The sequence below is a fragment of the Anser brachyrhynchus genome (genome assembly GCF_964034855.1).
Source record: "Anser brachyrhynchus genome assembly, chromosome: 6".
In the NCBI taxonomy this organism is placed as follows: domain Eukaryota; kingdom Metazoa; phylum Chordata; class Aves; order Anseriformes; family Anatidae; genus Anser; species Anser brachyrhynchus.
This window is the reverse complement of record NC_137700.1, coordinates 4,685,557-4,698,074: the sequence shown is the minus strand read 5'-3', so window position 1 is coordinate 4,698,074 and position 12,518 is coordinate 4,685,557.

Genomic DNA, 12,518 nt, shown 5'->3' with positions numbered 1-12,518 from the left:
CTTTGCCTCCTCAAACTGCTTTCTTTCTTTTGCTCTACATTTCCTGGCCCTGCTTTGCTTTTCCTTGTGCTACTTTCCTTTGCTTTGCTCTGCCTTGCACTGCTTTGCCTTTCCTGGACACGCTTTTCTTTGCTTTTCCTGGCCCTGCTTTGCTTGGTCTTTTTTTTTGCGTTTTTTTTTTTTGTTTGTTTGTTTGTTTGTTTGTTTTATTTTAATATAGATACATTTTCATTGCATTGCTTTGTTTTATTTTTGGACCTTTTTGCTTTGGTCTTCCTGGCCGCGCTTTGCTTTTCCTGGCCATGCTTTTTCAGGCCATGCTTTCCTTTGTCTTGCTTCGCTTCGCTTTGTATTCCTGGCACCTCTTGGTTTTACTTTCTCTGCTCTGCTTTGCCTCGCCTCAAACTGCTTTCGTTACTTTGCTCTACGTTTCCTGGCCCTGCTGGGACTTTCCTTGTACGAGTTTGCACTGCTTTGCTTTGCCTTGCTCTGCTTTGCCTTTCCTGGCCATGCTTTTTCAGGCCATGCTTTCCTTTGTTTTCCTTTGCTTCGTATTCCTGCCACGGCTTTGCTTTACCTTCTCTGCTCTGCTTTGCTTTTCCTACCCCTGCTGTGCTTTGTCTCACCTCAAACTGCTTTCTTTACTTTGCTCTACGTTTCCTGGCACTGCTGGGACTTTCCTTGTACGAGTTTGCACTGCTTCGCTTTGCCTTGCTCTGCGTTGCCTTTCCGGGCCATGCTTTTTCAGGCCATGCTTTCCTTTGTTTTGCTTTGCTTTGTATTCCTGGCACTGCTTTGCTTTTCCTTCTCTACGTTGCTTTCTTTTCCTACCCCTGCTGTGCTTTGCCTTGCCTCCTCAAACTGCTTTCTTTCTTTTGCTCTACATTTCCTGGCACTGCTTTGCTTTTCCTTGTGCTACTTTCCTTTGCTTTGCTCTGCCTTGCACTGCTTTGCCTTTCCTGGACACGCTTTACTTTGCTTTTCCTGGCCCTGCTTTGCTTGTTGTTTTTTTTTGCCTTTTATTTTATTTTATTTTTTTTACTTTAGATACATATTCATTGCATTGCTTTGTTTTATTTTTGGACCTTTTGGCTTTGGTTTTCCTCGCCGCGCTTTGCTTTTCCTGGCCATGCTTTTTCAGGCCACGCTTTCCTTTGTTTTCCTTTGCTTCGTATACTTGCCACGGCTTTGCTTTACCTTCTCTGCTCTGCTTTGCTTTTCCTACCCCTGCTGTGCTTTGTCTTGCCTCCTCAAACTGCTTTCTTTACTTTGCTCTATGTTTCCTGGCACTGCTGGGACTTTCCTTGTACAAGTTTGCACTGCTTCGCTTTGCCTTGCTCTGCGTTGCCTTTCCTGGCCATGCTTTTTCAGGCCACGCTTTCCTTTGTCTTGCTTCGCTTTGTATTCCTGGCACCTCTTGGTTTTACTTTCTCTGCTCTGCTTGTCCTACCCCTGCTCTGCTTTGCCTTGCCTCAAACTGCTTTCGTTACTTTGCTCTACGTTTCCTGGCCCTGCTGGGACTTTCCTTGTACAAGTTTGCACTGCTTTGCTTTGCCTTGCACTGCTTTGCCTCCACTGGCCATGTTTTCTTTTGCTTTTTCAGGCCACGCTTTCCTTTGTCTTGCTTCGCTTTGTTTTCCTGCCACAGCTTTGCTTTACCTTCTCTGCTCTGCTTTGCTTTTCCTACTCCTGCTGTGCTTTGCCTCGCCTCAAACTGCTTTCTTTACTCTGCTCTACGTTTCCTGGCACTGCTGGGACTTTCCTTGTACCAGTTTGCACTGCTTTGCTTTGCCTTGCTCTGCTTTCCTCTTCATTTCTCTGCTCTCCTGTGCTGCGCTAGGCTTCCTTTGCAGACTGTCCCGACGATTTTGCCGATGAGGCTATCGGTATATTTCGGAACGCATAAACCCTCAGACACACAGCTGGGCCTCCCCGCAGCCCGGACACTGTCCCCTCGCAACTCGAGGGTGGGGGCAGCAGGCCTGGCCACCCGACATGGTCAGTTCTGTGGCCCCAGCCGTGTGGCCTGCCGCTAGGCGGGCCCCACTGCTATTCGTCTGGGGACGGCGTTGGGTGAGGTTTTCAACGACGGTAAGTAACTACATGATTCCCACAACTACATTGGATGGAAGCCAACAATAAATAAATAAATAAATAAATAAATAAATAAATAAAGATAAAACCAGGTAAAGCAAGACATGGTTCTTGCCCGCTGTCACGGCGGACTATGAGGTGTCAGGGAGGCCAGGGAGCGGGCGAGCAGGGTACAGCCACCGTCCGAGTCTGGCCGCCAGCTCTACCCAGCATGAGGGCCTTGCGGTCTTTGCCCCGCAGACACTGGGAACCGGCAGGAGGGCTGGCCGCCAGCTCCTTACATTTGCTTCGCTTCTCTTTGTTTTTCCTTGCTCTGCTTTGCTTTGCTCTGCTCTGCTCTTCCGGGCACACTTTTGGTTTTCCTTCTCTACTTTCCTCTGCTGTTCCTGCCCCTGCTGTGCTTTCCCTCAGATTGCTTTGCTTTGCTTTGTTTGCTTTGTCTTTCCTGGCAATGCTTTGCTTTTCCTCGTGCTACTTCGCTTTGCTTTGCTTTGCTTTGCCTTGCACTGCTTTGCCTCCACTGGCCATGTTTTCTTTTGCTTTTTCAGGCCATGCTTTCCTTTGTTTTGCTTTGCTTTGTATTCCTGCCACGGCTTTGCTTTACCTTCTCTGCTCTGCTTTGCTTTTCCTACCCCTGCTGTGCTTTGCCTTGCCTCAAACTGCTTTCGTTACTTTGCTCTACGTTTCCTGGCACTGCTGGGACTTTCCTTGTTCGAGTTTGCACTGCTTTGCTTTGCCTTGCTCTGCTTTGCCTCCACTGGCCATGTTTTCTTTTGCTTTTTCAGGCCACGCTTTCCTTTGTCTTGCTTCGCTTCGCTTTGTATTCCTGGCACCTCTAGGCTTTACTTTCTCTGCTCTGCTTTGCCTTGCCTCCAACTGCTTTCTTTACTTTGCTCTACGTTTCCTGGCACTGCTGGGACTTTCCTTGTACAAGTTTGCACTGCTTTGCTTTGCCTTGCTCTGCTTTCCTCTTCATTTCTCTGCTCTCCTGTGCTGCGCTAGGCTTCCTTTGCAGACCGTCCCGACGATTTTGCCGATGAGGCTATCGGTATATTTCGGAACGCATAAACCCTCAGACACACAGCTGGGCCTCCCCGCAGCCCGGACACTGTCCCCTCGCAACTCGAGGGTGGGGGCAGCAGGCCTGGCCACCCGACATTATCAGTTCTGTGGCCCCAGCCGTGTGGCCTGCCGCTAGGCGGTCCCCACATTTACCCTTCCGGGGACGGTGTTGGGTGAGGTTTTCAACGACGATAAGTACAGTGGAAGAAAGGCAACAATAAATCAATCAATCAATCAATAAATAAGTAAATATAAACCCAGGTAAAGCAAGACATGGTTCTTGCCCACTGCCACGGCGGACTATGAGGTGTCAAGGAGGCCGGGGAGCGGGCGAGCAGGGTATAGCCACCGTCCGAGTCTGGCCGCCAGCTCTACCCGGCATGAGGGCCTTGCGGTCTTTGCCCCGCAGACACTGGGAACCGGCAAGAGGGCTGGCCGCCAGCTCCTTACATTTGCTTCGCTTCTCTTTGTTTTTCCTTGCTCTGCTTTGCTTTGCTCTGCTCTGCTCTTCCGGGCACACTTTTGGTTTTCCTTCTCTGCTTTCCTCTGCTGTTCCTGCCCCTGCTTTGCTTTGCTTTGCCTCAGATTGCTTTGCTTTGCTTTGTTTGCTTTGTCTTTCCTGGCAATGCTTTGCTTTTCCTCGTGCTACTTTGCTTTGCTTTGCTTTGCCTTGCTCTGCTTTGCCTCCACTGGCCATGTTTTCTTTTGCTTTTTCAGGCCACACTTTCTTTTGTCGTGCTTTGCTTCGCTTCCTATTCCTGGCACCTCTTGGTTTTACTGTCTCTGCTCTGCTTTGCCTTGCCTCAAACTGCTTTCTTTACTTTGCTATACGTTTCCTGGCACTGCTGGGACTTTCCTTGTACAAGTTTACACTGCTTCGCTTTGCACTGCTTCGCTTTGCCTTGCTCTGCGTTGCCTTTCCTGACCATGCTTTTTCAGGCCGTGCTTTCCTTTGGTTTGCTTTGCTTTGTATTCCTGCCATGGCTTTGCTTTACTTTCTCTGCTCTGCTTTTCTTTGCTCTGCCTTGCACTGCTTTGCCTTTCCTGGACATGCTTTACTTTGCTTTTCCTGGCCCTGCTTTCCTTGGGTTTTTTTGTCCTTTTTTTTTTTTTTTTATAGGTACATATTCATTGCATTGCTTTGTTTTATTTTTGGACCTTTTTTGCTTTGCTTTTCTGTCCGCGCTTTGCTTTTTGAATATCCCACGCAGGTGACTGGGTGCTCTGGGGAGATCTTTGGCTGCCTCAGCAAATTGCTTGTGCAGCACGGGGAGGTGCTTTTGCGTACCAAGGATGTGATGGGTGTACCAGAGTGATGCTTGGGGATCCTGGGTATCTACCTCTCCTACCCCAGGGACAAGTTAGGGTACTCCACAGAGGTCTCTGCATGCTTCACAGAGGTGCTTTTTGAACGACCGAGATGCTGAAAGAACTTGCTTGGGAGCTCTGGACGGATGTCAAAGTACCTTGGGATGTGCTTGGGTTCCCTGGGGAGATGTTTCAATAATGCTGCAGTGGGGTGCCTGAGTGCTGTGGGGAGATGCGTGGGTTCTCCAGGAAGATGCTTGCGTTCTCGGGGGGTTATGCTTGTGTGCCTCAGGGAAATAGCCGTGTTCCTGGGGAAATGCTTTGCTGCTGCTGGGGAATCGTAGAATCATAGAATAGCCCGAGTTGGAAGGGACCCATAAGGATGATCAAGTCCAACCCCTGGCACCGCACAGGTCTACCCAAAATGCTTGGGTCCTTAAAAGGGTCATGTTTGGATGCCCTACAATGATGCTTGGGTGCTCCAGAGAGATGCCTGGCTGAGCCCGGCAGAACCTTGTGAGCTCAGGGTGATGTTGGGATCTCCTGGAAGGTGCTGGAATGCTCTTGGATGATGCCTCACAGGTAGAATGTAGTGCTTAGGTGTCCTGGGGAGATGCTTGTCTACTCCAACACAAGGCTTGTGTGCCCTGGGGAAAATCTCGGTGATTTCAAGAGGTGCTTATGTTCCTTGGCGAGAGGCTTGGGTGTCGTGGAGAGTGCTCCAGGAAGATGCTTGTATTCCCAAGGGAGACTGGTTCTTTCCCTAGGGAGGTTCATGTCTTCTCTAGGGAGGTGCCTGAATGCTCCTTGGACATGCTCGTGTACTCTGGGGAGCTGCTTGGGTACTCCTAGTACAATATGGTTGGGTGCTCTGGGGAGATGCTTGGGTGCTCCCAAGATGGGGAATGGTCTGGGGAATGTTTGGCTGCACCTTAGAGCACAAAAATCTATCCCCTAATCACACAAAGCTCTGCCCCAGGCACCCAAGCATCTCCCTGCAGCACAGAAGCACCTCCCTGCAATACCCAAGCACCTCATTGCACCTCACACAGGAACCTTCCCACCACAGTCCTACATCTGACTGGAGAACCCAAGCATCTCCCCAGGGCACCAAAACACCACCTGGGGCACACAAACATCCCACTGGACATGGGAAGCACCTCCCTTGGCACCCAAGAGCTTCTGAGGGCTGCACAAGTACCTACCAGGGTCATTCAAGTATGTCCCTGTGCTCATGCACGCACCCCCCCAGGGGACACAGATACCAAAGAGCAGGAACTAAGCATCTCCCCACAGCACTCCAGCACCTCCCTGGAGCCAAGCATCACACAAAAAGCACCCAACCATCTCCCTGGAGCACCCAAAATCCTCCCTGGAGAAACACAGCTTTACCCTGGATCAAACTAGCCTCTCCCTTGGGCACACAACCACATCTCCTAGGGTACACAAGCATCCCCAAATAGCACTCAAGCATTTCTCTGGAGCCACCAAGAAACAGCCAGGATCACCAATCCATCTTCCTGAGACATCCAAAAAAATCTCTGCATCACCCAGCTGTCTTCTTGGAGAAACCAAGCATCTCCCTGCACACCCAGGGAGTATCTGGACACAGCAGCTAAGAAGCCTGGGGAGCACCCAGATTCTTCTTGCCATAGCCAAGAACTTCCATCAAGCAAGAAAGCAGCTCCTGAGTCCCGCGGGCACCTTCTCAGGCACCCAGGCATCATCTCTGCACTGGGATGAGCACACAAGCATCTCCTCCCCACATTGGTTCCTGGACCATTCAGGCTCGCACTGCACTTCAGCCCCTGCTCCATCGCGCACTCACCTCCCTGTCCTGCCCTGCTCTGCCCTCTGCTGCCTGCTGCCAGGGGCTTCCATCCCGACTGGGGCCTGCCTGCAACCAGGGGCCTTTTATCCTGACTGGGCTGCCATGTCACGGCCCCACTGTGACGCCTGGATGACACAGCCACCGCTGCCCATTGTGACACCTGGGTGACACAGCCACCGCTGCCCTCCTGCCTACTGGGACACCACTCAGTATCTATTTCCTCGGACTCACAGGTTTGTCAGTGACAGTTAAATTTAAGATAATTTATCAGATTCACCCCCAGAAAAAAAATATTTCTGGCAACTTCCGTAAACCTCAACAAGATAACAAATGCCAAATCATTCTTGAAGTTTTAGTCTGAAGTGTTGGTGTTTATATTTCTTTGTGTTTTTCTTGTCAGTGTTTAGCATGCTTTTCCTTTCTTGTTCAAGTTTGAAGTTACACACATATGCTTTCCTCTTTCTCTAGCTTGGAAAGTTCTCTTCTAAAAAGATCTTCTATTTCTAGCTGCTTTCTCTACTCTTCTGTTAAGAATCCTCATGGTTCATGTCTTGTCCTTGTCTCTATGTTTGCTTGGTCAGCTCTGTGTCTCAGCACTTGTGCTTATTACCATAGAATTGTCAAATCCTTTAGGCTGGAAAAGAGCTCTGAGGTCATCAAGTCCAAGCGCTAACCCAGCCCTGCCAAGTCTACCACTAAACCACGTCCCCAAGCACCACATCTACACGTCTTTTGCAGAGCTGCAGGGACGGTGATTCAACTCCTTCCCTGGGCAGCCTCTTCCAAGGACTCACAATCCTTTCAGGGAAGAATTTTTTCCTCATATCCACCCCATGCCTTCCTGGGTGAAACTTGAGGCCAATTCCTCTTCTCCTGTTGCTTGCTGCTTGGGAGAAAGACCAACCCCCACGCTGCTACAACCTCTAAGAGGGAGTTGTGGAGAACAATAAGGTCTTGTGGAGTAATTGCTTAAAGTGACTAGGAAAATTAAACTAACATTCACATTTTAAAGAAACTGTAGAGCATTGAGGAGGCTTTCAGGGTATGCTATAGCAGCATTACCTGAGTGTTCCCTAGGCTTCCACCCTTACATGTTACCGCACTGGGGGAACCTGGTGTGCTGACTGTAAGGAACAGCACGGAGCATGGATTAGCATGGATTATAACCGCTCTTGCAAGTGACCTTCTTTTAAGCACAACAGTTTAAATAATCAGGTTACAGAGAAAACCCTTTCACTGAAAAATAGATTCAATAAGGACTTGTGGCTTACCAGTTTCGTTTCAAAACCCAAGTTGTTGGGTTTGATGGAAAAATGGTTGGTTTGGATGGTAAAAAGGTCGTCCGTTTTGATGGTAGGTTTAGTCTGAGTATTGAAGGCTTCCATCAGTAAGCTCTGCATCTGAAAGACAAAGGGAAGAAATGTCATTCCCTGTTGTGATACTCAACATGGAACTGTCTGGCTCAGTGGTTTTCTTTCTAAAGAGAGAAGTCACAACCCTGCACATGGCTTGATCTGCTCTCTGACTACAGGGCTGAACTGACTGTTGAAGGCAGCTTCCAAAGCCCTCCCATTAAACTGACTGCATTTCAGTTCCGTGCTAAAATTGGTCAACTGTACAGAATATTAGGACAAAGCTACCTGCTTTGATAGCAAATGGTAGACCTTAGGTAAGTTACATTCATTTGAAGGTTTGACTGGACGGCATCCTTGTTTTACTAGTGATCTTGTGGTCAAGCTGACCAAATCCTAGCCACAGAACAGAAGCGTTCAGAAACTGGCTAGAGAGAGCACTTATTAGAGAGAGCAGGACTTTAACTGCTTTAACGCTGCTCTTTCTCTCACGTATCTGGAATTTCCTTAAATCACAAATTATCACTAGCTATCCTTGTTAATTTATTCAAAGTAACATGAGTCCAGGTGAAAAGGCACACTCTAACAAGTGCTCAGTTGTTCCTAGTCTGCTCCTAGCTTACTTGAGAGGTTCAATACAGTTAAAAATAAATAAATAAATAAATAACCTGCTGAAGTAGCCTTTTTTCAGATTAGATTCCACCATTCAGAAAATCCTGCTTAAGAGACGTTTTTTCTTTTCTTTGAAAGACTGACCTTCCCCCACATGAAACTAATTAGTATCTTCAGGCTTGATGAAATACATGAATTTCTCAATTTACCAAAATTGCTTTGCACAGCCCTCCTATCCTGCTTATGTTTCAAGCAGCGTATCTAAGTGGGGTACTGTTGGGGTGCATCTCTTTCACTCATGTAGCCCAGTGATCCCAATGCCCTGGACTTGTGTAATGTGTGCAAGACATTTACTTTCTCCCTATACTTTTGACTGGTTTAGAAAAAGCGAGTTCGCCATCTGCTGGCCAGAGAATTCACCGAAGCCCAAAGAGCATTAGAGCAGACGCATTTTCTTCTGTGCTGTTCCTGATTTATCAGCTAGAAGAGACACTTACAGTTTAGTACAATCAGGATTCTTTTGACATTAGTAGCATAAAAAGTCTATTTTTGCAACACTGGTATTTGAAAGACCTCCGTTCAGTCCCTAATTTTGTTCTTGATAATGGGACAGATTGTATTAATGTTTGCAAGAATGTGTGAACAACCAGCCTCCCCTCCATGTCGTATTTTAAGATTAAAACTTGTGGTCGTCCCTGTCTCAAAATACAGACATGCTTTGCAACAATCGCACTCCCTCTTTAGCTTGAAGGAACTTGTCAGTGCCAGAATCTACTGACTATGGCAATTTACTTCATCATCCAAACCGGGCAGAATTTTTGAAAACCTCTTGCAAGATTTCACTTCTCCAAACATTATGTAGAAGACATTCAGCTGTAAAGCAAGAAGATGAAGTCCTTTGTTTCCTATGCCAGAATGACATTTTCAACACTGAACAGGATTGTCACCAACTGTTAACTGGTTGTTAAGTTGTGGCTAGGTATAAAATGTAGAAAATGTTTAAAAATAAAACTTGCCTATGGATAGTGAACTGTCTTCTTTGGGGATTACTTCAATTACCTGTAAGAGGAAAACAGATGATTTGGGGGGGTTGTTTGTTTTTAAGAACGGGTGCAGTCTTGCCAGTAATTTAGCTGGTATTTTTCAAAGTGACCACAAGTGAACAACAAGTAGAACAATTGCAGGGCTCCTCAGTTTACAGCATGAGGTCGCTTTTTCCAGGTGAAAAGCGGAGCCATAAGTGGCAGTACACTAAAGCCCTGGCACGTTGAGATCCAAGAGGAGAGCTGTTTGGCCCTCCTTTTCACTCCTGGGAACCACATACCTCAAAACCCACAGACTATGGGATATATCTCAGAGAAATCTTGGGAAAGGAGAGCATGAAGAGCATGTTTGTAAATTTATTTCTCCCTGGGCTTCTTCTGCTTCTCCAAGAAATACTTGTTTGAACATAACTTTGGCAGCAGTACTTATGCTGTTTTGCACCCACCACATTTAAAACTCCTACAAAAAACTGAAAAGTTAGACTGAAAAGCATCTCTTTCCGTTCTACTTTGTAAAGCTGCATGTTTTCCTCATGCAAAACAACAGGGGAATGGAAGCTAGAAAAGGAAATGCTGAATGTAAAACAAAACAGACCAAACCTCAGCCCTCCAGGACAAAAGCCGATAACTAAGTCCTTTCTAACATGCTGATTAGGTTTCAAGAGGATACCGCTTTAAATAAGCGTAATTGTGTGTCCATAGGCAGAAGCTGAATAATGACAGGATGAATATCTATACTTAATTTTTTGTTACTGTCTTCCTGTAGCACACAGGGACTTGTTACGTTTAGGGAAAATGCTAACCTAATGGAGGGTTTAAACCATAAGCTAGTTTGTTATACCAAAATGACTGAGAGAACAAAGCATAAAGTGTTTTCAGATTTCTAGTACACCTTGATTGCTATCCATTAAACTTAAGACAGGTTAAACAAAGCACAGGAAATAGGAGAACTCCTAGTCCCACAACTGGCAAATTGTGCGCACACTTTCCGTTCCTGAGAAAATAATACACAAACCTGAAAAATGCATTTAACTGAGAAATGAAGACATCCCCGTCCTATTGGAAGACTAAGGTGACAGCTCTTGGGCTCAGTGATTTTCGGATAAGCTCCAGTCTTCAACTTGCAGACACCAGTGACAGCTCCTTTTTTCGGATTGAAAGGGAAAATGTTTCAACAACACATTGAAAACATACTTAAGGGACAAGAAACAAAATCAAGACTGCAGTGAGAAGGAAAACAGAAAAACAATACTGGGAAAAAAAAAAAAAGAGAAAAGAGAAAAGACCTTGGTCTTTGTATCGACCAACGAGATAAGCCTTACACATTTTTAAGTTTATTTTTGACGATTGATTGATGCGTTACCAGATATTAAGTACTATTCAAGAGCAAATATTAACACTAGTAAGAATAAATCCGATCCACCAGCCCTTATTCAAAATACATCAATTTCTAATTTGGAGATAACGTCTCTCTGACAAGGAAGTAGAAAAGCTGTAAATACCGATATAGTTTCCTCTCCCGATGTTCCATATACATACCGACGCTGTTCCTACACCTACACTCTGAGCATAAATTTATGTTGACATGAGTATCGGGTGTTATTTCTGTTTGCCTTGAGAGACTCTCCTCCTGTCCACTGAAAAGTAAACTCAAGATTCCAGATCAGTTAAAACAGTTGCTAGCCCCCCATTCAGAGTTCTGCAGCAGCAGTGTTCAGATTTTTCAGCAGTCTCTTTACAAAATGACCACTTATAAGTGTACAAAAACACTTATCACCTAGCTTCTCAGTAGGTACACGTTTGGCCTCTCTTAAGCAGAGAGTCAATCACAGCTTAAGATTTTATACAAGATCCCATTTTCAAGTTTGGGATTATTTCAGAAAATCTTTTTGCCTAGAAACAGTACTACTAGTAACACTTTAACTGGTTTGCCAGCACAACCTTTTACCCTGTTAGAAATGATGTTGACTTCTACCTTCATGTAGCATACATAGTGTCCTGTGCGACAGTTGATTCCATGATGCACCAGCACCGCATATAAGGCATAGAGGAGTGGTTCTCCACTTGATTGAGACATGTAGGCTCGGAGGTCCAAATATTCAGGATATTTTACCTCCTAAAGAGAGACCAAGAAGATAGAAAAATTATATCAGAGTACTTCGCAGACTAGCCAGAGAAAAACACTTCCAAAAAACAGAGACTGGAATTATATGAATATATCTCTTGATTCACTAAAAATAAGTCTTCCCATAAGCAACGTTTAATACTAGAAGTTGCAGACAACTGTTTCCTGATGAATTAGCCTTCTCAGAGGAAAGTTTATGCTTCTTGTCAAGCAGGAACTTTACTGATATTAAGAGAAAAGTGAAAAAAAGAGAAAATGAAAATAAAAGCAGACCATTTCTCTGTATTCTTAAGGTATATTCTTAATATACCTTGTTGATCTTTCCACCTGTGAAATCTGCAAATCTTTTCAGTGATATTGTGAGAACGTTGGAAGAACGGTGTACGGTAAATCTCTTGGATGCAGGAACCATCTTTTTACACCTTAAAAACAAGCAGAGACAAGTGTTTGAAAGCATCTTCTTTTTCGCCCCCAAAACAAACTCCTTTTAATGTCTCACGCATGCTTATGCTATTTGAATGATATTTACTTGCATCATATGTTTGGTTTTTTCTTTTCATAAACCCATGCACTGCATGTCACGTTTGTTAATACAGAGAAGAAGGTAAGTTTTACCAACAACTCAGAGCACAGCGGGAACAGGAATCTCTCATGAAAGCGTATTACCAGGGAGTTATAAAATATAAACAAAAAATATTAAAAATGAGTTATATATAAGACTAATAACAGTTATCAGCAATGGAAAAAGTACTGTACACGTGCAAGGCCTTTCCTTTTAAGCTCACAAAAAGACAGAAAATTCTGGCTTTAAGTGTGACTGAACCGATCACACCTCAAAGAGCACATTAAGGAAAGACCATGCAATTCAGATGTGAGGTGCTATTACAGTTCTTTCTCTTCCTCAGACATCAGTTATGAGAATCCTGAATACGCTGCATGTTGCTTTCTAGGATCCGCAGGCCAAGACGAACCTGGGATTAAATTGCTTTAATAACCTATTGGACGCTCTTGATTCGACACCCTAATTTCCTTAGTATCCGACAACAAGAAGTGGATACTGCATTTTTCATTTAGAGGGGTCAGGCATGAAT